Consider the following 27,997-nt stretch of genomic DNA (forward strand, 5'->3'; position numbering starts at 1 on the left):
TCCCTTTTACTTACCTGCCAAGACTTTCAGTTTTTCCCCTGCAATTGGGCACATCACTTACACTAAAGCACAATGCTTTCCTACATTGTTAGATGTTTGTGAGGTCATCGGTTCCTGCTGTTGAAACATAGAATCCTGAACTTGACAGGAAAGTAACTGCTTTTCACATACTGTATATTGTTTTAAAATATATATGTATTTGTAATGTTTAAACCACCTATATATTTATTTTACTGATTTGAGATCCATCCATGAGGTCTGTTATTTTTATTGACAAACACTAATAATATCCTACTGCTGTATAAATGCTGAGGAAAAGCCAAGACATTTATATTCAAAGCAGGAAACATTGGTCCCATGACTGCTCTTGTCCTATTCCTGTATGCATATTATACCTAATGGCTGATGTAGATTTCATCATTTTTTCCAGAGGCAGTAGTTCATTCTACCAGCATCTATGTACTGCATTCTGTTTGTTTTAGAGAACAGACCAATTGTGTGCACCAAACACTCAGAGAACACTCTGTCTGTAAAACTAGTGTTTTTTTTAAATTAATGGTCAACTGTACAGAAATATGATTGATGGCCACATATTCCATTTAACTGAATAATAAAGCAAATCAACTAATATAGTTACACTAAAAAGAAAACAAGTCTCCAGACATGAATTAATCAAAATCTGATCCTGACTTCTTTCCTTTTTTCAGTGTCTTGCTTTCTTTCCTCTGTCTTTTGCATAGGTGTCAAATGCTTAATAATAACTACTCAGGGATTTTGTCAAGAAGCATTTCTGATTATCTCCTATACTCACAACAGACCAGGGTGCTGGAACAATTTGTATAATGGAGGTCCTGAGAGCCATTGAACCAAATTGTAAACCCCATATATGATGGAAACCACCTCAAGCCAGGGGGTGTGGCAGCACCCCTAGTTCCAGCACATATGCAAGAGACCATCAAAAACAATTCACAGGAATAATAAGTTTAAATGATTATTCAGAAGCGGTTAAAGTCCTGTTAAAATCACAGCCTTAATTCAATGTAAGGAAAGGTTGGAGTTTCAAAGTTAAGGCTGCACAATTAGAAACGGTATCTGCTTTAATTATACATATCTTGCCTTTTGACAGTTTTGTAGTTATTTTTATTTGTCTTGCTGATTTCAGATAAACCTACATTTTAATTTAAGAAAGCAAGTGTCCCAGGGTAGCTGGTCCCTGTAACTGAAGTGGGTCCAGCTCTCCTATGCCAGGACAGGTGTGCCCATTTGGCCAATTAAGAGAGCCGGGCAGCACTTCGGGGGTAAAACACAAGTGAGTTCTAAGAAGACTGACAAAAAGTCTTCACACAATTGAGAGGAGAAATTGTCCTTCTTCCATGGGACTTCTGTGGTACCAAAGAAGAAGTTACTCACCTTGTGCAGTAACAATGGTTCTTTGAGATGTGTGTCCCTATGGGTGCTCTACTGTAGGTGTGTCTGTGCCCTTGCACTGCTGATTGAAGAACTTTGGTAGCAGTGTCCGTTGGGCCTGCACATGCGCTGTCTCTCCTTGTTCTGTGCCATGAGGCTAGCCAGCGCATGTGGGCTAACCATCTTCAGTTCCTTCTCTACCACAGAGTCATAAGTGAGAACTCCAAAGTAGAGGGAGGAGGGCGGATAGTGAAGCATCCATAGGCACACATATCTCGAAAAACCATAGTTACTGCAGAAGGTAACTTCTTCTTTGACTAGTGCCCCTATGGGTGCTCTGCTGTAGGAGACTTCCAAGCAGTACTCCTTGGGACTTCGGAGTCAGGTTAGTTACAGATGATAGTACTGTGGCGCCAAAGATGGCATCAAAGGCAGAGTCACATAATGTTCTGCGAAGATGTTGATGCCCATGTCACCGCTCTTCAGATTTCTTAAAGAAGGCGACAGATGAGAAGGTCGATCTCATGAAATGTGTACAGACCGAATCTGGAGGGGTCATGTTTCGAATTTGGTAGCACTGTCTGATGCAAGTTGAGATCCACTTGGAGAGTCTTTGGGCTGATATCACTGAGCCCTTAGACCTTTTTGCCATAGAGAGGAATAGCCTAGGGAACTTCCTGAAGGCTTTTGTCCTATCGAGCTAGAATGCAAGGACTTTTCTAACGTCTAAGGTATGTAGTATGGTCTCCCTATTGTCTCAGTGAGGCTTGGGGTAGAAGGCGGGAAGAGGTATAGACTGATTCATGTAAAATGAGTAGGTCACTTTAGGGATGGACCTTGGATGCAGTCTGAGAGTAATCCTATCTGGGAAGAACACAGTGTATGGGGGATGCGCCATCAGAGCAGCTATTTTTCGTATTCTTCTAGCCGAGGTAATTGCTATCAGAAAAACTGTTTCCATCTACAGGTATGCTAGTGAACGGGTGGCCATAGGGTCAAAGGAGGGCCTGGTCAGCCCCTTCAGCACTAGGGGGTAGAAAGCCAAGGTTGAGGGAAGAGGTTTGTTATTCCCTTAAGGAACTTTTTAGTGGTTGGGTGCAAGAGTACTAAGTACCCCTCTACAGTGAAATGCCATGATAGCTGCTAGGTGGGCCCTGAAAGAGCTCAGGGATAATCCCGATTTTTTTAAGGGTTAGAGCATATTCCAGAATATGTGGAAGAGTTGCTGACACTGGAGAGATTTGTTGGGACATGCACCAAATCTGGAACCTGGACCATTTCTGCAGGTAAGTGTGTTGTGTGGAGGACTTTCTACTGTGCAGTAGAACCTCCTGTGCTTCCTTTGAGCAGGAGCTCTCTAGGTGCTGGAACCACATAAGATCCATGCTTTGAGGTGGAGGATCCCCAGGTTGGGATGCATGGTACACTCTTTGTCCTGAGAGAGACGGTGTGGAGTGGCCGGAATGGAGATCCGTGGGCACGTTGTGAGCTGCATCAGGTAAGGGTACCAGGTCTGTCTTGGCCACGTGGGAGCAATCAAAATTACATAAGCTCCCTCCCTCTTTATCTTTAGTAGGACCTTCAGCAGAAGAAGAAACGGAGGGGAGGCATAAAGAAGGCCCTTGTCCCATGGGAGGAGGAGAGCATTGCCCAGATAGTGCTGTCTGATCCACACCCTGGGACAGTATCATGGACACTTTTTGTTCTGGTAAGTGGTGAACAGATCTGTGGACAGTGTTCCCCACCGTGTGAACAAGTTGTGAAGTACTGATGGGTGCATCTCCCACTCATGGTTGTGTGGGAATGTGCGACTGAGCTTGTCCGCAATCAAGTTTTGCATGCCCAGGGGATAAGCCGCAGGCAAGGTGAGGTTGTGAGAGATGCACCAATTCCATAGTCTCATCACTTGCATGTATAGGGAGGCCCTTCCCTTGACGGCTGATATAATACATGCAGGCTATGTTGTCTGTTAGGATTTTGGTATGTGATCCTGTTATCAGCGGGAGGAAATGGGTGCAGGCATTCCTGACTGCTCTGAATTCGAGGAGACTGATGTGCAGGGATATCTCTTCAGTTGACTATTTGCCTTGCATTATGAGACTAAATGCAAGCCCCATCCTATGAGGGATGCGTCGGTGGTAAGGAGTGACGAAGATGACTCCTGTGAAAGGGGGATCCCTTTGCATGCATTGGTTGGGTTCTTCCACCAGTCCAGGGAGTTCTTGATCCTGGTGGGTAGTGTCAGGAGTTTGCCCAGACTGTCTCTGTTCAGTCTGTAAACTGAACTGAACCACATCTTTAGGCATCGTATGTGGAGTCTGGCATGCGGAATCACCACTGTGCTTACTGCTATATGTCCCAGGAGTTGGAGGCAGATTCCAGCTGGCACTTGAGGGATGCATTGAGCTGTGTCTATAAGAGAGATTAGGGATAGAAACCTGTCTTGAGGTAGGAAGGCTTTGGCCTGTAGCGCATCTAGGTCAGCCCCTATGAATTCCAGGCATTGCCCTGGTGTGAGGGTTGACTTCTGGGAATAGATCTGTAGGCCGAGTTCCGTGAACAAGCATATCGTGGCCTTGGTGGCTCGACGAGCCTCTTGAAGCAATTGGAGTCTGAGGAAACAATCATCCAGGTAAGGGTAGATCATTATCCCTTATGATCATAGATGAGTGGTCACCACTGAGAGAACTTTGGAAAATACTCTCAGGGTCACTGAAAATCCGAAGAGGGGGACTCTGTAGTGGTCGTGCCCCAGAGTGATCCTGAGAAAATGTCTGAGAGTCGGTAGTATTGAAATGTGAAAGTAGGCGTCCTGTAGGTCAAGGGCCAAAAACCTGTCTCCGTATTCCAATGATGGAATGATCGTTGATAAGGTGACCATATTGAACTTCTGAGCTTTGACGAACTTGTTGAGAGCTCTGAGGTCCAGAATGGGTCTCCAACCTCCCTTTCTTTTGGGTGTTAGGAAGTAACAAGAGTAAAATCCTTCAACTTGTAGATGTTGAGGAATTGGTTCTAGTGTTCCTAACTTCAGGAGTCGATCTATCTCCTCTATCTATCTATCTACCTATCTCCGTAGTAGACTCTCATGAGACGGGTCTCTGAAGAGGGATGGGGAAGGGTGTTGTGGAGGGGATAAGGAGGTCAAGTGGATGGAGTAACCGGATCTGACAATTTCTAGGACCCATCTGTCCAACATTATATGCTCCCAGGCATTGCAGCATGCTGCCAAACGGTGGCCAAATGGGTGCATGGGCACAGGTAGTAGTGGGGAGAGGACTCGTGGCACCTTGACCTGCCCACCAAAAGTGGTGCTTAGGAGCAGGTGGTTGGGTCGAGGATTGGGAGATGGAAGACTTCCATTGTCCTTTTTTTCTTTGGGACTCATAGTGTTGTCATTACAGGAATTGGGACACATGAGGCCATTGCTTGCATTGAGGGCTAAAACATCTCTTTTGCCTTGGTGTGTAGATTTCCAGAGACCTGAGGGTGGCCTTGAAATCCTTCAAGAAGGCACCTTCTCAACAAAGAGCTTTACACCTTCAAAGGGAAGGTCCTCCACTATGGTCTGCATGTCCTTTGGGAATCCCAAGCCATGAAGTCTGTCTCATCACCACAGCCATGGAGATGGTCCTGGCAGTCCTGTCGGCAGTGTTGAGGGCCGACTGCAGTGATGTTTTTGCCACCAGTTGCCCCTTCTGGATGATGGCTTTGAAGGAGTCGCAGGAGCTCTCTGGCAGTTTATCAATAAAGTCATTTACCTTATTATAATTTGTGTAGTTATATTTAGCCATGAGCACCTCGTAGTTGGCAATATGAAACTGTAAGGTGACTGAAGAGTACACTTTTCTACCAAAGAGATTAAGGTGCTTCCAGTCTCTGTCATAGGGCGTTGCTCTGGAGAGATGTTGTTGGCCATGAGAGTTCATGAGAGTCCACCACGATAGAGCTGGGTGGCAGGTGGGTGAATAGGAATTCTGATTGCCTCATGGGGACATAATATTTTTTTGTCTGCCCGCTTGCACATCAGGGCCACTGAAGCCGGGTGTGCCACACCATCTTAGCTGGGTGTAGGATAGCCTCATTGATTGGGAGGGTGATTTTTGAAGTGGATGAAACATGAAGGACGTCAATGAGCTGGTGGCATGGGTCTTTAAACTTTGTCCAGTGAAGAGGTGGATGTGGCCTTAGGTGTTATCTCCTCTTCTGTGTCCCCTTCCTGTTCCTCCATTTCTTGAGGTTCTGAGGCCCTCGATGTTGTGGCCAAGAGCATGCCTGGAGGGATCTTGGGCAATGATTGGTGTCCTGGAGACAGGCTGTTGCTGTGCCGCACTGGGGTCCCAGTATGGCCACTCTGGTGGCATAAGGCCTGGTGGGGGTGCCCATGGGTGGCCGTACCAAGATGGTGGGGGTGCCATTTGGTGGCACATTCCTGGACCTTGTTGGTAGTGGGTTCCCTATGGAGTTTGGGAGGAGTACTGTGAAACGCTCTCTGGCTCACTATCGTATCCCTTGCTTGACAGTGGAGGGGCATGGCATGATTGTTGGGAGATATCCCATGATCTTGATACCAAGGGGCGGAGAGTTGGATGCCTCTAGTATGCCTAAATCACCAGTTTGATGGAATTCCGCCAGTACTGAGCATTCTGGCATCAGTGGTGGTATCGGGGGAGATGGAGACCTTGCTTGTACTTGTCTCTCCCGTGCCGGGTGGGCCAATATCACTGCCAGTACCGATGTTGACTCGTGTATCGGGAGCACTTTAGGGTGTTTGCCCTTCTCTGTACCGAAAATTCAGTGCCTGTGCCCAAAGGGTCTGTGGGCTTAGCAAAGGTGCCAGATACCGATGGTTGCCATGAGGCATGGGTGCTGAATGATCTTGGTGCCAAGGACACAGAGCAAAATGGTAATTCGCTTTCCTGGGTTCGCTAAGGAGACTTCTTGCTCTCTTTTTTCAATTAATGAGAGGAGTCTTTTGACCCACTATCCTTCAAAGTCAAAGGTTGAGGGGAACACTTATACCCACTAGAGGGCTAGAGTTGGAGAGCTGCATCCATAAAGATGATTTTCTGGCAGAGCTCTCTGTCCTTGCGGTATCTTGGTCAGAGCTGCTGGCAGAGGGAACACTTTTGTTGGATGTGGCCTTCAATGAGGCAATGGATGCACTGAGGGTACTTGTCCATGACTGGATCACTTCACTGCAAGTGAGACACTTCTTGAAGCCTGGAGAGCCAGTCATACCCTTGTCCAGGGGTGGGAGGAAGGTCCCTTCCTCCCCCCCCCAACAGGGGTCAACACAAGAACAAAGTCTTTTTTTCTTTCTTTCTTTTTAGGCATGGCCAAATAAAAAGTCAGAAGAAAGCAAAAAGGTTTTCAAAGAAGCTAAAATTTAACAAACGAAAGAGTTAACAATCCGCTAACAGACAGCTAAAGGCTCCGTCTCTAGGGGTGGTAGAGAAAGCACCTAGGACGGTTAGCCTGCATGCACTGGCTAGCCTCGTGGCGCAGCACAAGGCGAGACAGCGCATGTGTGGGCCCCACGGCCACTGCTACCGAAGTTCTCTGATCAGCTGCGCAGGGCCGAAGACACACCTACAGTCCATAGGGATGCTACTCAAAGAAGAAACTTGTCTTCAGTTCCTGACAGGTAATATAAGTACTTCAGCAGGTGATATAAGTACTTCAGCTGCTAAAAGTCTATCATGGTGAAATCTTAGCCCCACTAAAGTCAAAGGCAAAACTACCATTGACTTCAATGGGGTCACAATTTCACATTCTGGCTCTAGCACCTGGTGGTTCCCAGGCCCCTTCTGCCCAGCTGTCTTCAAATGCCCTACTCCTCTCAGGCTCCCAGACGCCCAGGTTCTGTAACCCACCCCTCTCAACTCCCTTAATTGCCACAGAATTTCTCCTCCTAGCCACCTATCACTCTCCAAGGCAGGAGGGAAATAGCACCACGAAATTCACTTCACTGCCCTCCGCTGACCCATCACACTTGCTCATTTTTCAGCTTCTTGTCTCTCTCTTATACCATAATTTCCCTACTTTTCTCATCACAATATACTTCAAGGGTTGACAAAAATGTGTATAAAACAGAACAGGACCCTCCTCCCTCAGAATGTTTTAAAATATTTGCAGTCTCTAAACAAATAGCACAGCTCTCTGCTCACACACACCCCTTTGTGAAACACTGTTTAGTTGAGTACTATTTATTCAATTTGTTTATAGTTGGGTAGTCCAACAGAAAAGATTTCTTATAAAACATTTATACAGCGCTGTACACTTACATGATAATTTACAACTATAACATTCCCTGCCCAGAAGAGTTCACAAATTGAACAAGATAAAGTAAACACTGGTCACCGTGCTACTATTCAGAGTTTAGGAGATCCAGTAAGAACAGCTTCAGGACATTTCTGGTGGTTCCTGACCCTTGAAAGAGTCTGATGAAAGAAGTGCCAAGAAGTGTCAAAGCTTCACTGTCTGCTCTCAGAGTTATTAAAAATCCCACTAGTTTTGTAACAGTAAAAGTGTTATCCTGGTGTCTTGGATAATTATCAAATTGGCAGTCACATTTTGCCTCCATCAATTCTCTCTGCCCTTCCAAATTGGATGGTATTCTTCTTTGTGCCCTAAGCGACTGGGCATTCCACCTCAGATTATGGTACTGCATTAATGAGCAAAGTGAATCCTATGTGTCCTGTAAGAGGTGGTTCAACTCCTGCACTCCTTATTTAGGCAAATGCAACTTATTTCCCTTTGTTGGGGTCCAGATTCTCTACTCTGTTCTGGCTCCTTTGTGGTGCCTAAAAGGTGCAAAGAGAATGGAAAGCAGCCAGGTCTGGACACCTGAGAATTTCCCTGGAGTACGGGAGCTCTCAGTTGGCACACAGCCTTGGTACCCAGCTTCTATGCTACCCCACCCTTCACTTGGCCCTTTTGGGTAGAGGGACTGTCCAGACTATGCTGCATTCTGTGGCTCTTCTCAGCTGTCATATGGTCCCTCAGGAACTGCAGCCAGCTAGTGTAAGTTAGAACAAATCCTAGGCTACTCCAATCTCTACCAGGGCACAGAGTAGCACAGATCCATAATAAGAATTAAGGAATCATAAACAGTTTCCCTGCTTTTTCTCCATCTACACCTACACTGAGCTGAAGCTCAATGAAGCAAAGAATCTGGGCCTATGTTTCGCCTTAGTAAGGAGTATAGGATTTGGCCTAGTACAGTCATTTACTAAAGTCTGTAAAATGCAAGTAGATCCATTTTGATGAAAGGTGCTGTTATTTGCACTGAACTTTGGCCAATAAATAAGGGAAAACACGCAAACGGACAACAAAAATCAATACTCCTCCCCCCCCCCCAAAAAAAAAAAAAAAGGCATTGAGCCCTGAGTTACATCAGTGCAGTGGGTACATTTCCTGGTACTTGCATTTCAAATACTTTTTTATTTGTACTTCACTGACATTTTCAGACCATCAAAAAATCACTAAAATGAAGTGAGATCTGGTCTTTTCATGATACTTCACTTCCTGTATATTAGAAATGTAAAAAATATGAATCAGTGGGGAAGAATACAGAGCCTGCAGTGCTACTTCCTGGCCCTTACTAACCTCCAGGGGGTAGGAGCAGAAGGGTTACAAAGAAATTCTGGGACAGAACGGACTGACTGCGAGAAGTAGGGAACTGAAAACAGCCACTGAAAAGAAGAAATGGAGTAGAAATTGTGAGTGAGAGAAAGGGAAAAGAAGCATTGCAGGTACAAATATGGGAAGGATGGTTTTGTGACAAATGCACAAGACAAGGGGTCATGATTCATTGTATAATGCTGCAAAAGTCACAGCACTGCCATGTGCCTCAGTTTACCAACCTGCCAAATGGGAGGAATTTCCACCACCACACAGGCAGGTGAAGGGACCTTACCATCTTCAGATAGAAGTTTTTCCAGTAGCAAACATTAATTATTATTAGATGCTGGTAAACAGGGTGAATCAGAAAATGCTCACACTGTTCACACACTTACATCCTGTTAAAATGTCACTTAAGGAACCATTTAGACCTTCAGGACTTGTGTATTACTCAGCATGGTGGCCAGTGTAAACTGCACATCACCTGTGCAGTGTATCTGGAGGCAGAACCATGTGGCTGGGAAAACCTCGGTAGCCTGATGCAGCTCTATCTCCTGAGTATAATCTGTGTTTGGGGGGAAGCTCCTTCTTCTACGAAGGACGTGTGGAGGGACCTTTTGGAGAGGGGGATGCTCCCTTTTGTAGGAAGGGTGTATCTCCTTGGGAGGAAGCTCTCTCGGGTGGCACGTGTGTAAAGGGAATGTTCTGAAGGGGGAGGTCAGCACCCTAACCTGGTTGTGTGTGTGTGTGTGGGGGGAGAAATATTTTGGAAAAAGGGTGGAGACCACTCTTCCATATGTTTTTGGGGGAATGTCTTGGAGGGAGCAGCACTTCTCCTGGGTAGGATGGGATAGGGGAAGGGTTGCTTTTTGGGGGACAGCCCTCTCCACATCGGGTGGGATGTGTGTAGGGGAGATATTTTGGGGGAGCAGTTCTTTACCTGCTGAAAGATGTGTATGTTTTTGGAAGCAGGGGCAGACCCTCTCTCCTCTGTGTGTGTGTGTGTGCGCGGGGGAGGGTGTTTAGGAGTGGTGGTGGTGGTGGGGGGAAGCACTTTTCCAGGGTGTGAGGGGATGTTTGGAGGGGAAACCCCGTTCCAGTAGGGGTGTGCGTGTAGGGAAGCCCCTATCTGTGGGGGATGCGTGCGTAGGGGGATGATGTGAGGGGAGGAAGCCCCTTTCTAGGGTGTGTATGTTGGGGGGGAGCCCCTTTCCGGGGACGGGTGTGGGGAGAAGCCCCGGGCGGGTTACACTTGCTGGCTTACAGCAATAGCTGGAGCCGGCTGCCTGGCGCTCCCGGGGCCGGACGGGCTCTGCAGTGGCCGCCGCAGACACTAGGTGTCGCCCTGGCCCCGCTCTCCCACGGCCCCTCCTGGGCTCCGGCTGCGCCGTCCCCGAGCGAGCCGCTGGAAGAGGCAGAAGCGCCGCCGCCGAGTCCCTGGCCGCCAGCCTCGCCCCGCAGCCGCGCGCCCCCGCTCGCGGCTCCCATCGGCGGCGAGCGACTCCCTTCCGAGGGCCGGGCTACGGGGGTGCTCGGGGGGCGGCGGCCGCAGCGGGGTCGGGAGCCGCGGAGGCGGCTCGGGAAGCAGCCATGTTGGCGGGGGGAGTAAAGTGACTCTCGGCGGGGAGGGGGAAGCGGCCGGGGCTCCGCAGCGCCTGGGCGGAGGAAGCAGCTCTCGGGGCGGCGGAGCGAGCGGGGCTCGGCGCCCGGAGGCGGCTGCGTCCGGCCGCGGCTGCCGCGCATAGGAGGGGGAGGAACCGCCCCCTCCCCCACTCCGGACCAGCGGAGACCTGGCGCGGCTGGTGAGTCGGGGCTGCCCGTTGTCTCCTCTCCCCGGGGTGGGGGTCCCGCTCCCGGGGCTGAGCCGGGCCCGGCCCGAGGAAGGGGGCAGCCTTGGCCCTGGGAGGGGTAAAACTAGGCCCAGAGGGAGGGCAGGGGGCTGGGCCCGGGGCTGTCAGAGCAGCGCGGGGGTGACCAGGTGCCTACGTGGCTCTGCCCCCCGGCAGTGACCCCCGTGGGGTGGGGGGCCCTGTCCGGGCCGCTCCGGGGGCTGGGACGGGACCGGGTCGGGGTTACCGCCGCGGAGCCCCCGGCCCCTCCTGCGTTTCCGGGATGTGACTGCAGCAGGCAGGCGGCAGCCCGCAGGGTAACACAAATAGGTCCCGGGGGCGGCCCCGCGGCTCCCTGAAGGCGATGCGGAGACACTGACTAGCGCAGGAAGGACGCGGCGGGATCCTACCCTGTTGTGTGCGGGGGCTGGGGAGGGCAGGGTGCGTGCTGGTGCTGCTGTTGACCATTTTGAAAAATTTGAAGGCACGAGTAAGTTAGGCCTGAAGGAAAAGTTGATTGTCGCCGTGAATGCCTCGTTCCGTGTCTCTGATCTGAATGTTATGCGTAAGCGCTTTCTCCTTCCCCCCCCATGAAAGATGTTTCTCTCCCTGACAGCTCCTCTCCTCCAGCCCCCACACGTATGACACATGCACTCACATTGCAGGGGTTTTTTTCTCCTCATTTTTTCCTTGACTAAACAGTGTTTTTGCCCTAAGCTTTGGGGAGGGTTTCCAAATGATAGGATATATGAACATTTATTGACTCTGAATGACTGTGAACACCCGCTCTCCCTCCCCTTCCTCTCTAGGGTTTGTAATATCGTAGGTGCAGCCTGAGCAAAATAGGTCTTCTTCCACAAGAAAGGGGGAAACTACTTGGCATGAATCACATTATATTTTGTTGAAAGTCATCACACTTTTTATAATAGAATTCATAGAAATGGATTAGCTACTTCTCAGACAGTATTTTGCTGGCCTTGATTCCTTTTAGCTCTCTTCTCTGCAACAATTTTGGTTGCTGGAGAGAATTTAAAAGTTGCTCTGAATTTGGTACTGTCCTTGGCACCTTGTTTATGACAGTTAACAATATTGCCAGTGTTGTGAGGAAAATCAGGCAGAGGCATATCATAGCCCAGGCCAAAGAATTCCTTTCAGAAACTCTGCATGCTTTCCTCCCCCCCATACTTTATTCAAGGGTACAAAGTAAAACAACAAACACCCCCGCCCCAGATACTTACCTTGTAGTCACTCAGATTTGGATGTGTGTTGGGATGATAAATGTTCATGTAGGTTTTTAAATGTATTTATTTTTACTTGCATTCATTTGAGTTGGAGAGCTACTTGCCCTGAAATGTGAGGTTAAGAGCTTGGATGCTTTTGGCCAGATTAAAGCATTTATGGAAACTGGGACTTGGAACTAAATTTGGATTTATTTTTAAATAAATATAATTCAGAAAGTAAAGTAGATGATCTGGCATTGTATGCATTTAAGATATTAGGTAAACTGAGATGTGCTTTATTGAAATCCCATGTTCTGATTTTGTGACACATCTGCATACTTTTGTTAATGACTGGAGACAAACTATGTTTTGCCTAATTAACATTAAAATACCAAGTATAACTAGATATTGAACTAAGTCTCTAAAAATAGTTTTGTATTTTTACTTGAAAGGATAATGTAATATATAGAAATAGTTACCACATTAAGCTGGTAAAAGGTCATTAAACTTTCAGACCCCAAAACATACTTTTTATTTTGGTGTAACTATTTAAATAACAATTGTCTTTGCAGTACAGACTGTGGATTATGAGAGCTTCAATAAGGAGAACATGATAGTTAGGTCCCTGTCCTGTAAGCTGTTTTCCACACATGAGTCAGTGGGCCTCTACTTGGGTACAGAGGCACCTCCACATGGAGCAGCTTGCAGAACGGGACAAAATCATGAAGAAAGTGGAGGGTTGTTTCATCTCTTCTATGGGTTGAGGACGTAGTGTCTTCACTGACCTTTTATTATGTAAAACACTAGAGATAGTCTCTTTGCTAGTAATAAGCAAATATCTTCAAAATATTCTGGAGAATTCCATTTATAGCTCATAATCTAGTTGGGATTGATAACAGGTGAGAACAAAATTGCTTTGTTTTCTCAACCATCCTTGCTTTAATTTCACCATAAATCTTATGAGTCTGAAAAAACATGATTACTGGTTAGTCTGAATATTAAGAGTTAATATTCTGTGTGATTATATTGATGAACGGTGTTACTTTTAGAGTAGAATTGTGCAGAATTTTTTAAAATTTATTATCAAAATTTAAATCCTGCTCATTTCTTAAATTACTGTCTGCTGCTGAAAGGAAAAACTAGGCTTTTAGTGTAGTTTTTTAATTTATTCACATCTGTTTCAACTAGCCTTAATAAAACTAGCTTCTGTATAGTGTATTTAAACAGTCCAATCTGAAAAGTGCACCTTTCTTTTCAAGATGGAAAAAATAAAATATTTATTCAGAGAAGGGTAACCTGGAGAAGAATTCAATTAATTCACTATATTAATCTCTGTTATACAAATACTTTTTTTTTCTTGTTTTCCCTTTTTGGTGAGAACATCGGAAACCATGGGAATGTCACATGCTTTTCAGCTTTTACTCAAGAATGGCTAAACAACTCTTTTAAAAAGCACTTAGCTAATACCTTCTGCACTGAATTTTTAGTTCAAATGCATTTTTGAAATGCACAATATAAATGTCCAAACCCCAGGATTTATCATGGAAATACTGTTCCTAGCTTAAATGTTGAGTTGCTGAATCATGGTAAACGTGTTTGTACTATAAATCATTAAAAATGTTTACTTCCATTTGTCCTAACTATAATTCTCTGTCCTCTTCTCTGCATCAGATAACTTTCTTGACATGTGTTAATGAAGGGTGAGATGCCCTTAATATAGAATCTTAAGTGCTTGGTTGTATGCCTTTTATGCACACACCAACCAAACTCTTCATATGTAATTACGAACAATTGGGCATCACTGTATTCCGTGACACTTAAGTGTTTCTGTTAAAGGCCCTAGGATTTATAAATATATTGTAAAAACATTGGTCTACTTAAAAACATGGTATAAAATGCATTTGGCCAAGAAGTTCCAGCAACTTAATGAAATATGTCTGTGCTTCCTAGCTGCTGCTTGCCTGTGGGGTGAGCTTTGATACCCCATTGGCCAAAACTTCACATTTACACTTGAAACTAAATAATCCTCTGTACTTAAATCAATACACATCTGTCGTCATGACTAAACTGCCTGAATAATAGCTCTAGCAGATGTTAGTTTCCTCCTCTCTTGTTAAGGGAGGTGTTAACTTCAAAGCTCAGTTGAAACCACTTAAAAGACAAAAATTCTAAACAACAATTTAAGCCCAAAATATTCTTGGGTTGTGATATTTAACCATTGATGTTGACTCTTGCAATGTGTGGGAGAAAGGCCATAATTAGACTCAGCCTGTCGATTCAGTGCACAAGAATCCAAAAAAATAAAAATAAGAACTTTAGCTTCTTTTTAATCTGGTTGTAGCAGGAATGTGTATTTAATCAAAGTACAGTGTAGCCAGCTTGCCTCAAAATAACCTCGATTAGTGGTTCAATTTGTAGTTTTTGAAAAGTGTAGTTTCCTTGGCAGATTCCAAGTGACTACTGAAAGAACTGATAAATATTAGTTGCTTAATGGAAGTGGCCTTTTAATAAAGTAGGAGCAGAACTGTATTTGGTAGACTTGGGTTGGAAATGTGGGGCAGGCTGAAGAAAGGAGGTTGCCTTATAAAGGTGATTTTGAATACAGATTGCCCTGTACTTGCCTTTTTTTCCCCCTGTATATCTGTACTTCCACTTAACTTTATTGGAAAACGTTGCTATTATTGGAGCGAAGTGTGAAGTCATACAAGAATACAGTTGCATTTTTAAAATTAGGACCAGACCCAGAGTAATAGATATTTATAGAGTTTAAGGCCAGAAGAGTCCACTAGATCATCTGTTCTGACCTGCTGTATGTCACAGGCCATCGATGCCACCCAGCATCTGCACGCTAAATCCAACAACCAACATTAGACCAAAGTATTACAGCTCACAGGAGACTAAACTGTTATGTGCCACAGGCAGCGAATAGGTGCACTGACGCTCTTAGTCAGTCTGGAAGCATATCTATGTTGTTTATCTGGAATTATGGAAACTAGAGATGGAAAAGACCAATTAAGTCATTTAATCATCCACCTACCAATGTAGGATTCTTTTCCTTGGAGATGATTTAGTACTTAGATCTTGTCAGTATTGGAGAACGAACCATGCCAACACAAAGTTCTCTGCCACATTTAGGGGTTTGAGTTCTAACACAATTTTTTTTAATTGATTTGAAAACTTGGTTCAGTATGGAATAGTATATTAACATAGGTCTTGACAAATGACAAAGGAGCTTGGAGGAACTGATCTGAGGAAAGTTTAGAAACTCTGTGGATGGCTTGGTCAGGTGACACCTGGGCATGAGGCAGGGAAAGAAAAGGAGAGATGATTGTCTACCTACCATAATTGGAAAAGTAAAAATACCAATTATGAATGGGAGTATAATTGGGCATAATAGAAAGAAATTTTGCAAGAGAAAACTTGATGAACATTAGGAAAGTTTCTAAACAAAAATATTTTGGGGTTTTTCTAAAAAACATAACTATGCCTCAGCATGGGTCTTTGAGTTTTCTTTTCTGCCAGTGTGGATAAAAAAAATCATTGTACTATAATCACGTTTGGGGAACAGGCTGGTCTTGAAGAAGGTCTTAATCTGTTCTTTTTTAGAAAGATGTTTGGCGTTATCAGTTAGGAAACCGTTTTTTTGTTTTGTTTTACAAGAGGTATACAAAAGCTAATGCAATGAACAGAACAGTTAAATACAATTATGTTGATGATAAAGGAATGCTAGCATACAAGCCCTATTGCTTTATGCTTTTAGTTTTCCTTTTTCTACTGTAAAGAGGCATTAATGGATGTTGCAGTTAGGAATTTTTCTTATGTTCTCCCTTCCTTTGTTTTACTTTTAGTCCACTGCTTGCAATTATACTCCTGCCCACACTCCCTGTTGGTGTTTTCAAATACTGGTAGAGCAGTTACCATCTCTCATCACCTTCCCCTCACACAGCTGATGTATGGTTGTTATAACCACATGTAGGCCCTGATCCTGGATTTACATATGTTCTTAAAGTCAATGAGAATACTTATATGCTTAAAGTTAAGTATGTGCATAACTGTTTGCAAGATCATGACCGTTGCTTCTCTGAAGTATTATAAATTAGGGAAATTTTCAGTGTGTCGTTACATTGAAGTCGTTACAACACTGCACATTTCCATAATCTAAACAGTGTTTCTTCAGAAAGTAATTTCTCCAAGCGTTTTGTTGCTTTTCTCTGAATTCTGTTTGATTTTTCTGATATTGGGGTACCCTCATCTCTTTATGTTTTTTATTTAGCTTTAAACCCCAAACATGTCTATACAATAATCTTTAGGAACCTTAACAACTAATCATAGAATCATACTGGAAAGGACTTTGAGAGGTCCAGTCCCCTGCACTCAAGACAGGACTAAGTATTATCTAGACCATCCCTGACAGGTGTTTGTCCAACCTGCTCTTAAAAATCCCCAATGATGGAGATTCCACAACCTCCCTAGGCAATTTATTCCAGTGCTTAACCACTATGACAGTTAGGAAGTTTTTCCTAATGTCCAACCTAAACCACCCTTGCTGCAATTTAAGCCCATTGCTTCTTGTCCTATCCTCAGAGGTTAAGAACAATTTTTCTCTCTCCTCCTTGTAACAACCTTTTATGTACTTGAAAACTGTTATCATGTCCCCTCTCAGTCTTCTCTTCTCCAGACTAAACAAACCCAGTTTTTTGCAATCTTGTCTCATAGGTCATGTTTTCTAGACCTTTAATCATTTTTGTTTCTCTTCTCTGGACTTTCTCCAATTTGTTCACATCTTTCCTAAAATGTGGCGCCCAGAAATGGACACAGTACTCCAGTTGAGGCCTAATCAGCGTGGAGTAGAGCGGAAGAATTTCTTCTCCTGTCTTGTTTATAATACTCCTGCTAATACATTTCTCCAGTTTGTCCAGATGATTTTAAATTTTAATCCTATCCTCCAAAGCACTTGTGACCCCTCCCAGCTTGGTATCATCTGCAAACTTTAAAAGTGTACTCTCTATGCCATTATCTAAATCACTGATGAAGATATTGAACAGAACAGAACCTAGAACCCATCCCTGTGGGACCCCACTCGTTATGCCCTTCCAGCATGACTGTGAACCACTGACAACTACTTTTTGGGAATGATTTTCCAACCAGTTATGCACCCACCTTATAGTAGCTCCATCTAGGTTGTATTTCCGTAGTTTGTTAATGAGAAGGTCATGGGAGACAGTATCAAAAGCCTTACCAAAGTCAAGCTATACCACATCTACCACTTCCCCCCATCCACAAGACTTGTTAACCTGATAGCTTTCTTTGACAGGATGTTTGACATGATTTGGTCTTGACAAATCTATGCTGACTGTTATTTATCACCGTATTATCTTCTAGGTGTTTGCAAATTGATTGCTTAATTATTTGCTCCATTATCTTTCCAGGTACAGAGGTTAAGCTGACTGGTCTGTAATTCCCCGGGTTGTCCTTATTTCCCTTTTTATAGGTGGGCACTATGTTTGTCCTTTTCCAGTCTTCTGGAATGTCTCCTGTCTTCCATGACTTTTCAAAGATAATTGCTAATGGCTCAGATATCTCCTCAGTCAGCTCCTTGAGTATTCTAGGATGCATTTCATCAGGCCCTGGTGATTTGGCGACATCTGACTTGTCTAAGTAATTTTTGACTTGTTTTTTCCTTATTTTAGACTCTGATCCTACCTCATTTTCACTGGCATTCACTATGTTAGATGTCCAGTCGCCACCAACCTTCTTAGTGAAAACTGAAACAAAGAAGTCATTAAACAACTCTGCCATTTCCACATTTTCTGTTGTTGTTTTTTCCCCCTCATTGAGCAACGGGCCTACTCTGTCCTGAAGTATGCTGTAATGAAGTGTATGATAATGGGTTGCCAGGTTGGTGTCTGCTACAGACTACCAAATCACACTAAGGAACAGGATGACCATCTCTATGTGTAATGTGGGGGGGGGGGTGGAAGTTGGCATATCATGGGGGATTTCAATCTGAATGACATATGTTGAAGGTCTCCTCATATTGCCAGTACTAAACCATCCTTGGAATTTCTAAAAAGTATAGATGACAATTCTGCAACTTAAAAAATTTTGTATCCAATACAGGGGAATTGTATGTTAGACCTAATTCGGACTGATAAAGAAGAATTGATCACAGAGCTAAAGGTCAGTGGTTGCTTAGGTGCAAGTGATCATGATTTGATTACTTTTGTTATATATAAACACAATCAAGTCCAAACCAGTATATATACTTAGTGCTTTAAAGATTCTAATATCACAAAGCTGAAAACAACTATGAATCAAATCAAGTGGGAGAAAGAACTTAAACAGAAAAATGTGAATGATAATTGGGCACTGTTTAAGAACATTTTACCAGAGGCCCAAAAAGCCACAATTGAGAGAGAAAGCTACACTAGTTAAAAAAACAGCCTGGCTTAGAGGAGAAATGAAGGCAGCTGTACAAAAGCAAATATAAATAAAGGAACATTGATAGCAGTGAATATTAATTAGAGGATAGGAACTGAAGAAAATTTATTAGGGAAGCAAAAATACACAAGGACCTGGAAGAAAATAAAACCTCATTACTGACTAAATTTACAGATAACACAGAGATTGGGGAAGTTGTAAATAATGAAGAGGTAATGTCACCAATACTAAATGATCCAGATTGCTTTGTAATCTGGGCACAAACAAACTATGTTTTTCATTATGGCCAAAATGTAAAGTAATATATCTAGATCCAGAAATTGGAGGACATACTTGAAGGGTGTGATCCTTGGATTTATACACAGGAATACTGTTTAATAGTACAGAGGTTAAATTACATATGTATTTGGCAGTGATATGACTGCTACTGGAATTTTGTAGCTGGTTCTGGAGTCCACAATTCAAAAAGAACATTGAAAACTTGTAGATGCTTCAGAGAAAAGCCAAGAGAATGATTAAAGGATTGGAAAAATGCCTGATAATGAAAGATCTAATGAGCTCAGGCTATTTATTTTATCAAAAAGAAGGTTAAGGCGTAACTTATCTCTGTAAGTACCAAGATGGGAAATAGTAATTTGGATCTTCAGTCTAGCAGAAAAAGATATGACATGTCTGGAAATGGAAGCTAGACAAATTTAAATTAAAAATAAGGTGCAACTTTTTAACAGTGAGGGTAATTAACCATTGGAACAATTTACTAAGGGTTATGGGTGGATTCTCAATCACTGGAAATTTTTTAATGAAGATTGGATTTTTTTTTTTTTAAAGATATGGTCTAGTTCAAACAGCAATTAAACGAGGGAAATCCTATGGCCTATGTTATGCAGAAGGTCAGATTAGATTGTGGTCCCTTCTGATCTTCATAATCTATGGAAAAATAACATAACTACCAAGAAGCATAAAATACTTGTATTCTGGCCTCACATCAACTCAGCAGCCAGTAAATCAAAGCAACAGTAAAACCCCTTTCACCCTCACCTTTGGCAACATACCTTCATCCTCCCCTCCCCCAGCCTGTTCCCTCCCCTCAACCCTCACCCCAAACCCTGTTAAATGGCTTTTACAGCATGCCTGGAAAGTTATCACATTTGTGTTATTTTGGATGAAAGGATAGAATAAGTTCTAGGGTGGGTGCTTACAAAGAATACCCACCTATCTTAACTGCTGTTTTGCTATGCCTTAGAGAGGCCTATTCTCTCTCTGGTCTGTGATGGGATATTGCTTCTGCTGTCAAAATTGTATTGGCTTTTTTTGTATGACATCACATTGCAAGATCACAGCTAAATTGCTGTCCACTGTTACTATAATTAATTTCCAATTAATTCCCTCTCATGATTCTTTTTTCCACTCTTATATGTTAAATAGCACTTTTTCATGTTGAATTTTATTTTATTTCCTTTTCAAATTTCTAACCTCTGGAAGTCCTTTTGCATACTTTCTGTGTCCACACCTGTGTTCAACGACTCTTAATTCATTGTTATGTTAATTTACTTCAACGTTTTTGTAAGCAGGAGGTATTCCAGCCCAGCTTCAAAACAAATCCATATAAGCTAAATAGAGTCAGAATTTACCCGCTAAGGAATAACCTCTAACCTTAGTGGGAGAGTGCAGAAAATGACCTCCCCCCTTCCTAAGACAGGCACATGATATGGGCTGGGGACAAAGAACCCTTCTCCCCAAAAAGGTGCCTGCACTGCTGTTGGGTAAGAATGGAGGAAAGTTAGTGAAGTGGGGACAGAAGGGGACTTCTGCAGCCTGTAGAATCCAAGGGGTAGAATCCTTGGTATAAATTTGTCATGGTTTCTTTAAAGTCAGTTGAAGATTGCCACAGTTCAGCACAACTGCATCTGTATTTCCCTTCAGTGGTTTAGCAAGGGCACCCAATCTCGTCTTCCAGCTTTCTAGCCATTGCCTTTCTGAGTGGAGACCTGTGTGTGTCTCCCTTCAGACTATGGTATTTCCAGGCCGCGCAGTTCTTTCACTGTGTAATCCCAGCACAGTCAGATTGCTCAAGAAATTCTGATTGCTTTCTCTTCAGAGATGGTTAACAGGTGTAATTGCTACAGTTATAAGGTACCGCACACCACTTTCTGCTCAAGCCTACTTAATCATTGCAGATAAAACATATTAAAAATAACAAATAACCTACACACATGCTAATAAGTTTACCAGAGTTAACCCCAACCCTTACATGAATTGTGTCAGGAGCAGTCTTTCAACTCCCCACCCAAGAGGATTCCTTTGTGGTCATAAGTTCATCACTGCTTTAACTCAGAACAAGCACTCAGTCCTTCCAGCCCTACCCTAAGGATTGGGGGCCCTTAGTGGACCAGGGATCCTGTTAGTTTGCTGGATCAGGAAAAAGGCCATGAGCCAGTTTAAAACCAGGTTATTTAGCCAAAAACACTTTCTTTGTCTTTTGATCTCTGGAGAATTCAGTTTGATCTACTATATGCATACCTCTCCGTGTGTGTGTGTGACTTCGACTTCAAAGGATTGATAATTTAGGGAGTATGTTAGCATCCCCACTCCCTACTAGAGAAGGAACATAAAAGGCCACAACTCATACACAATTACATTTTTAATACAATGTAACCCAAAGGTGATAACCCTAGGTCAGTAAGGTTTAACTTAATTCCGTAAAGTTCATTCAGGATATTGCAGGAAATTGTCAGTCTGTGACAATTTACACCAGCTGAAGGCTGGCCCCCAACTGTCCGTATTGATGATGTTTCTCTGTCCCACAGCTGCTTCTCTCTTCAGCAGCTGTCCTTTCTGCTCCTGCTTTTTACAGGAATACTATATATGCTATGATGTTTGGGAGGGAGTCTTCAGAGGCTCCCTCATAGCAGCTGCAGGACTCCTGTTAATGCAATATATCCTGCCTCCAAAGTTTTCAAAACATATAAATGAGACTTGTTCACTTAAAAAAACAAAGTGAAAGTATGAGACATAGCAATCTTTCAAGGCTCAGGATGTCTTTAGTAGGTTTTGAACTTAGATAACTGCACTAAAACATAACTGGGTGAGTGTCTGTGCATTTCCTGTGGTTGTATGTGAATGGAGTTTGCAAAATGAGTTTGGGAAGAACAGTAGGATGAAAATACCTTGTAAGGCCAGTTATTAAAATAAAAGGACAATTTCCTGAATAGTTGTTGATGTAAAATTTAATGTGCAACTCTAAAGAGTTGAAGGTATTTTAATAACCTAAAATATTATATTAGTACAGTTACAGGTGACGTCATGATATAACGTAATTAAAACATTCAAAATATGCAGGAACTAAAAAGTACTTGTTTGTTTGTTCTCAGTTTCATTTAGTAAAGCTCTGGAGTAGAACTCATGTCTAACATACAACACAAATCTTTTAACAAATATTTTGATCTGCTTTAGTTGTGCAGTCTGGCTATGTCTAGTGTGACATTACCTAGGCTACAGTTTGGACCGTTGAACAGCTGTGTCCCCTCAATTCTTCAACCTCAGGTGTCTTTTATACTGTTTGGGCTATGAGAGCTACCACTCTTGGTCTGCTCACACACAGCTTCCAGCATGTATGTTACTCCCAGTTATATTGTACAGTAGAACCTCAGCGTTAACGAACACCAGAGTTACGAACTGACCAGTCAATCACACACCTCATTGGAACCGAATGTGAGCAGTCTGGCAGCAGAGACACCCCCCCCCACCTCTCTCCCCCCCTCCCCAATGGGGCAAGCGAATACTGGAGAGTACAATATTGTGTTAAACATAAACCATTAAAAAATAAAGGGAAAATTTAATAAAAGATTTGATAGGTAAGGGAACTGTTTCTGTGCTTGTTTCATTTCCATTAAGATGGTTAAAAGCAGCATTTGTCTTCTGCATAGGAAAGTTTTAAAGCTGCATTAATTCAATATTCAGTTGTAAACTTTTGAAAGAACAACCACAACGTTTTGTTCAGGGTTACGAATGTTTCAGAGTTACAAACAACCTCCATTCCCAAGGTGTTTGTAACTCTGAGGTTCTACTGTGTGAGTGCTATAGCCAGCCACTCTTGAATTATACTGCAGAGCAATGCCAGCAAATTCCCACTCCCGAACTTCCCCAGAAATGTACATCTTGTACCGCCCAGCTCTCTCCTGGACAATACAAGGTCATACAAAATCCGTCATTATATTAATAGAAAATGATATGCACAAGTCCTTTTATCCCAAGTACTTCAATCGAAACAAGTGATTTAAATTAAAACAATAAAACAAATGTATTAACTACAGAAAGATAGATTTTAAGTAGCTACGAGTAACGAGGCATAAAAGTCAAAATTGGTTACAAGAAAATAAAAGTAAAATGCAATTAAGGCCTAACTTAACAAGCTAAATGGAGTCAAAGCAAAGGTCTCTCTCACCGCATGTTTCAGCAGCCTTACTGGCTAAATTTCTTTCAGTCAGCATTCCTCCCCCAGTCCAATACTTCTTCTTTTGTTCTTCAGGTGTTGGGGAAGTCATGGGTAGAAGGAAAGGGAGAAGGCATCTGCTTTCCCTTCTGATAATTCTTTTCTTTGAGAATCATCTCCAGCTGAGATTCGGGAGACAGAAAGTCTGTGTAGATGGGAACCATGGGCTTTGTCAAGATATAGATTTTTTCGCTCACACTCTCTTTCTGCTGAAGAATGGCCACTTAACCAGGTTATGGTCCATTTGATTTTATTGACGCCTGGCTGAGGTGTCAGCCTTTTGTCTCTGGGGAACTGGTATGTGACTGCTCTTTAGACTGTGAATATGTCTTAGTAATATCATACAGTAGAATCTTATAACTTTACATACAATGTTGCCACACATATTTTACCAGGACAGTAATGCTCAGCAAATTATGAGTTTTCAAATGATACCTCACAAGGCATACTTTGTACATAATTTATCATAGTCCTATAAAAGGGATAAAGATAGGGGTACAGACTGTTACAGTCTACTCAGCCCATGGCAGTGAACCTCCCAGCCCAGGTCAACAGACTGGGGTTTGTGGGGCTCATGCTACTGCTCTAAAAATAGCTGTGTGGACAGTGCTTTGAAGCTGCAGCTCAGGCTCTGAAGCCAGCCCCCCCTCCATAGGCTTGAGAGCTCAAGCTCCAGCCCGCATCGTGATTTCAAAGCGCTGTCTACTCACCTATTTTTAGAGCACTAGCGTGAGCCCTGCAAACCCAAATCTGTTGACCCAGGCTGGGAGGTTGCGAGCTGCATAGATGTATCTTATGACATAACTTTTAGTAGTTAATAGAGCTTTCATTGATTAGTGGTTCCTTGCATATAATTGTGTGTATATCTATATATGTATAGTGTGTATAAATATATGGTAGGTGAATACATTTTGAAATTGTAAAGTCCACTTGATTGTTAATGTATCACTATCAGACTCTGAAATTTAATTTTCTTATATACCAAAGTGAAGCTGAATCCTTAATTTAAAATTCAGAAATAAAAATAATAAACATGCTGCCTTACAGTAAAGGTGGTGGTCATACATCTTAAACTGGAAAAAAAAGTAATCGACCAAATCCTTCTCTGTCCATAAGTTTATGGCATTGTAAGAATAAATTGGTCATGGCTTCCATCTGTATCAGGCTCTAGTTGCAGCAAACAGTAATATGGAATTTAACTAATTGAATGGGAGGGAAGTCTCTTTCTCAAATACTATACACAAATTAAAGATTGATCATAAATCTTTAAATAATTTATTAAAAATAAATTATTTCACAGTTTAATATAAGTTTTAGTGTTTTCTGAGTAAATGCACAACGGATTAGCTGGTATAACGTTGTCCTCCCTCCCCCTCCATCTTACTCCAGGAGGTGGGAACCCAAGCACAGGCCTATAGTGCCTATCCCCTATTCCATCACTGATAAGGTTTCAGTTCTGTACCTGTGTGGATGGGACCAAACTATATTATAACTGGGTTTTTAAACAATTAGACGTTTACTCATCTTTGTTTAAACAACCATTCTTAGAAAGTGTTTTAAATGTGGTTCCATTATTTGAGTAGAAGCCCAGTGTAGATAGTACTCCAGTCACAGGATTTGTCTCTGGGTTCTGAAGTGAGCCAAGCTAGAAACAAGGTTTTAAGGTACCTGAATTACTCTGACAAACAAGAATTTCCATTCTTGAAATAAATTTTGTATAAATCTATGTTGCACTTTTAAAAATATTTTTATTGGGTTTTTCTATATTTGTAAATAGACAAATTCCAGTCAATCTTTCTCTAATAAAATCCGTGGCAAAGTAAACAACCCACAGTTACATTTGTTTAATTATAAATCTCATGGAAAGATGGTAGGGGAAGTAGACTATGTAGTTGTATTAATTATGAAGAACAAAGGTGTTCACTGTGTGCTAAATATATTCAAAATACCTTTGCTGTTTTAGTCTATTAAAGATGACCAGTAATATGGCAGTTTAGGTTCTTGTTTTGATCCCAAGTGAGAGAGAATATAGAAAGTACTTGATAATTTGAATTATGATAAGTAAATTGATCCATGTATAACTTTCTTTTTTAACTTAAATCAGTTTACATGAAGTGAACTGAGATTTAAAAACTGTTGACAAACGGCATCGTGTAATTATTTAAGTGCGTTAATATAGAACTTATGAAAAAATATTAGAGTGAAATTCTTTGTCTAAGAACAGGTGCCGTATGTATATACACAATAGTAGAGCTAGGCTCCTTTCCCCCATATGTTGTCTATCAAATGTGACTTAACCCAGTCCTTCTGCAGCCATCTTCTGGTGGTAGTAGTAGTTAATGTTCAACTTGATTCTTTGGTGTCCTTGTTGATATTTCCAGTTGTGATGATTCTTCTGAGGTCAACAGATTCTTTACCAGCTATGAACTAAAATGAAACTATTAGTTTATTTTCACGTAGGCCTCTTAGCAGTTGTCAGATGGCAACAGTTTTGGCCATGAGCCTGAAATATTAGCCTCTTATAATAGTTTGTTTCCATATTTTAAAAGTAAATCTAGTGTTGTGAAAGCTTAACTTTTTAAATATACTGCACATTATTTTGTGGTTTATTTGGAGGATTTAGTTACTTTGGCTTTATTGCTGAAACTAATAAATGTAAACATTAAGACCTTGGTATGTAATGGCAGATATTAGTTTTGTCACGTCATCAGTCCTTAATCACTCTTCTGCCATGAAATCCTGCAAAAGATTTAGCCAGAATAATTTAGTTATGTAAGAAAGGTGGAGAAATAAATGATAAAATGATTCTGGATAGAAGATAAACCTGTATTACATATGTGTAGATTAAAATGAGAATATTATAGATGCATTTTTTTCTTGTCGCACCATTTTTTTACTAAAATGCTTTCTCTCTCATTTAAACCTGATCATATAAAAAAATTGCTATAAAAAGCCATAAGTATCATGCATGTACACATGCATGTGCATACAGAGAAAACTCATTAGCTAAGAAACCAGTTTGGCAGGTTAGGCAGCTTTCAAGAAACTGAATAACTTAAAATGTAGGTCTTGAGATCTGTATCTGGAAGCCTTTATTTTTATTTGAGCCTTCTAATTTTTACCAATTTTCTGGTAAGTTAATTATAGATATTGTGATCGTATGGAGGATTTGGCCCATAGTTATTAGGAAAGAGGAGATTAAGGCCCCAATTCTGCTAGGATTTATGCACATGCTTAATTTTAAGCACATAGATAAATATTTGTAGTACTGGAGCATAAGAAGGAATATTATTGAGATGTGTAAAACTCTGTAGATGACTAAGGAAGCTGAATGTCACAAAGCTGTCTTTGAAAATTAATAATATCTAAAAGCTGCAGCACATGAGCTGAAATTGAGAAGACCTGGTAGAAAGAGGTCAAAAGAAATTTCTTGATGCAAAACCTTAATAGAATACAATAGAAAGTAAACAACCTTAATTTCCTCTGTGACCATACACCAAAGGAGTACCATGGACAGCTTATACTATGTAATATTCCTTTCTTCTAAATAAAAGATCAGAACTAAAGGAGGATGTAGGAAATTTTTCAGTGTTGGATTCATCCAAAGCTCAGGTGAGACATAAATTATAATGCTTTCAATTATCCAGTTTCTGAAAATTATTTCCTCTTAGGTCTATGGTACAATAAACATAATGTGAAGTTAAAAGTAAAAGTTCAGTGACACAGTACTAAAAGTTCAGGATTCTTCATGGTATTTTGTTACCTTTGTCTACCAGCTGGATTTACTATGGCTGTGAAGCCAAATATTTAAAAGCTTATGCTATTTACCTTCAAGATTAAACAAGATAAACAGCTTATCAGGTGCTCCCATTTGCACTAGTCTCAGTATTTTTGAAACTGCAGCTTGTAATACTGGATTGTTTATCAGGGAATGCAGTTAGTCTTTTTAAGAAAGGGGCTAAATTAAATGCTGTTTATTTATAGAAAACTTAACACATTGTCTAGAATCTCATCTGAAAGAAAAGTGTCTGATCCATAAGCCCAAAAAAAAAAAAAAAAAAAAAAGGATCTAGGTACTGAGAGAGGGCATTGAGTGTGAAACCTTATTTTTCTTCTTTGTGCTAAGCAGGGGCAAAGCAGCATAATTATAGATTTTTTTTTTTTTTGCCCATTAAGATTATGCCTTCCTTTTTAAATAATGGAGTTAGAATAGCAACAGCAAGTAGATTATAGTTTTTATTACACTTTAATCACCACACTTTAATCCTTTGAACAGTGTGGTATATTTATTTTTAGGGTGATTGTCTTAAGACCTCTTAAAATTTATGTTCTGATCCTGCTTCGGCTGATATTAATGGGAGTTTTGCAGTGTGCTTAAATAATAACAAATTTGGGCCCTCAGTCTATAGGAATATTTTGGTTAATCCAGAAGGTGAATTCACTAGTAGAACTATTTGTAGTCATAATTTACAGTCATAGATGGTTAAAAGTTCTTATTTTTGGACCTTTTACACCTTTTGAAATTATTAAATTATTCTTAAATTTGACAGAGAACACATATTTATTGCTTTTTTTCAGCTGTAGCAACAAATACTGAAGGGCTCTATTTTGTTATCATTCAAAAATGTGAAATGCCACTCACCTTTAAAAATCCATATTTAATGAGGTAAAACAGTAACAAAATATGCATTTCGTTTATTGAAGCAGCTAATTAAAAATGATCATTTTAGGCCTGCTCCTGCAAGTGCTTTCCACCATTAATAATCCCCTTGATTTTAATAGGACTAATCTTGTCAGTAAGCCCTACTATATCTCGTAAATATTTGTAGGGTTGGATCCTTAATAAGTAAGCAGTAGGGCTTCCCTCTTTCTTCTTCATTCCAGTTTACTGGTTTTGCTGGGAGTGAAAGTTCCAATCAATAGAGTAATATTGTATCAATTTTAATGTAAAACTTTTATTAGTTGAGCAGTTCGTTGTCAGT

The 27,997-nt window shown here is 41.7% G+C and overlaps 1 protein-coding gene and 1 long non-coding RNA gene across 2 annotated transcripts in view; both read left to right on the top strand.

The window, feature by feature from the left end:
• The first annotated feature begins 1,492 nt into the window (after positions 1-1,492).
• Positions 1,493-5,088, top strand: LOC141986504 (uncharacterized). Its single transcript, XR_012639301.1, has 3 exons — positions 1,493-2,905; positions 2,981-3,115; positions 4,879-5,088. It is a non-coding gene; the product is annotated as an uncharacterized LOC141986504 (long non-coding RNA).
• A 5,593-nt stretch (positions 5,089-10,681) lies between these two features.
• The window catches only part of CDK17 (cyclin dependent kinase 17), a 180,374-nt gene continuing 163,058 nt past the window's right edge, over positions 10,682-27,997 (top strand). Inside the window, exon 1 of the mRNA XM_074941864.1 lies at positions 10,682-10,835. The gene's annotated coding sequence lies outside the window, so the exon portion shown is untranslated. The remainder of the gene's footprint in view (positions 10,836-27,997) is intronic.

Source organism: Natator depressus, chromosome 1 (genome assembly GCF_965152275.1).
Source record: "Natator depressus isolate rNatDep1 chromosome 1, rNatDep2.hap1, whole genome shotgun sequence".
Taxonomy (NCBI): domain Eukaryota; kingdom Metazoa; phylum Chordata; order Testudines; family Cheloniidae; genus Natator; species Natator depressus.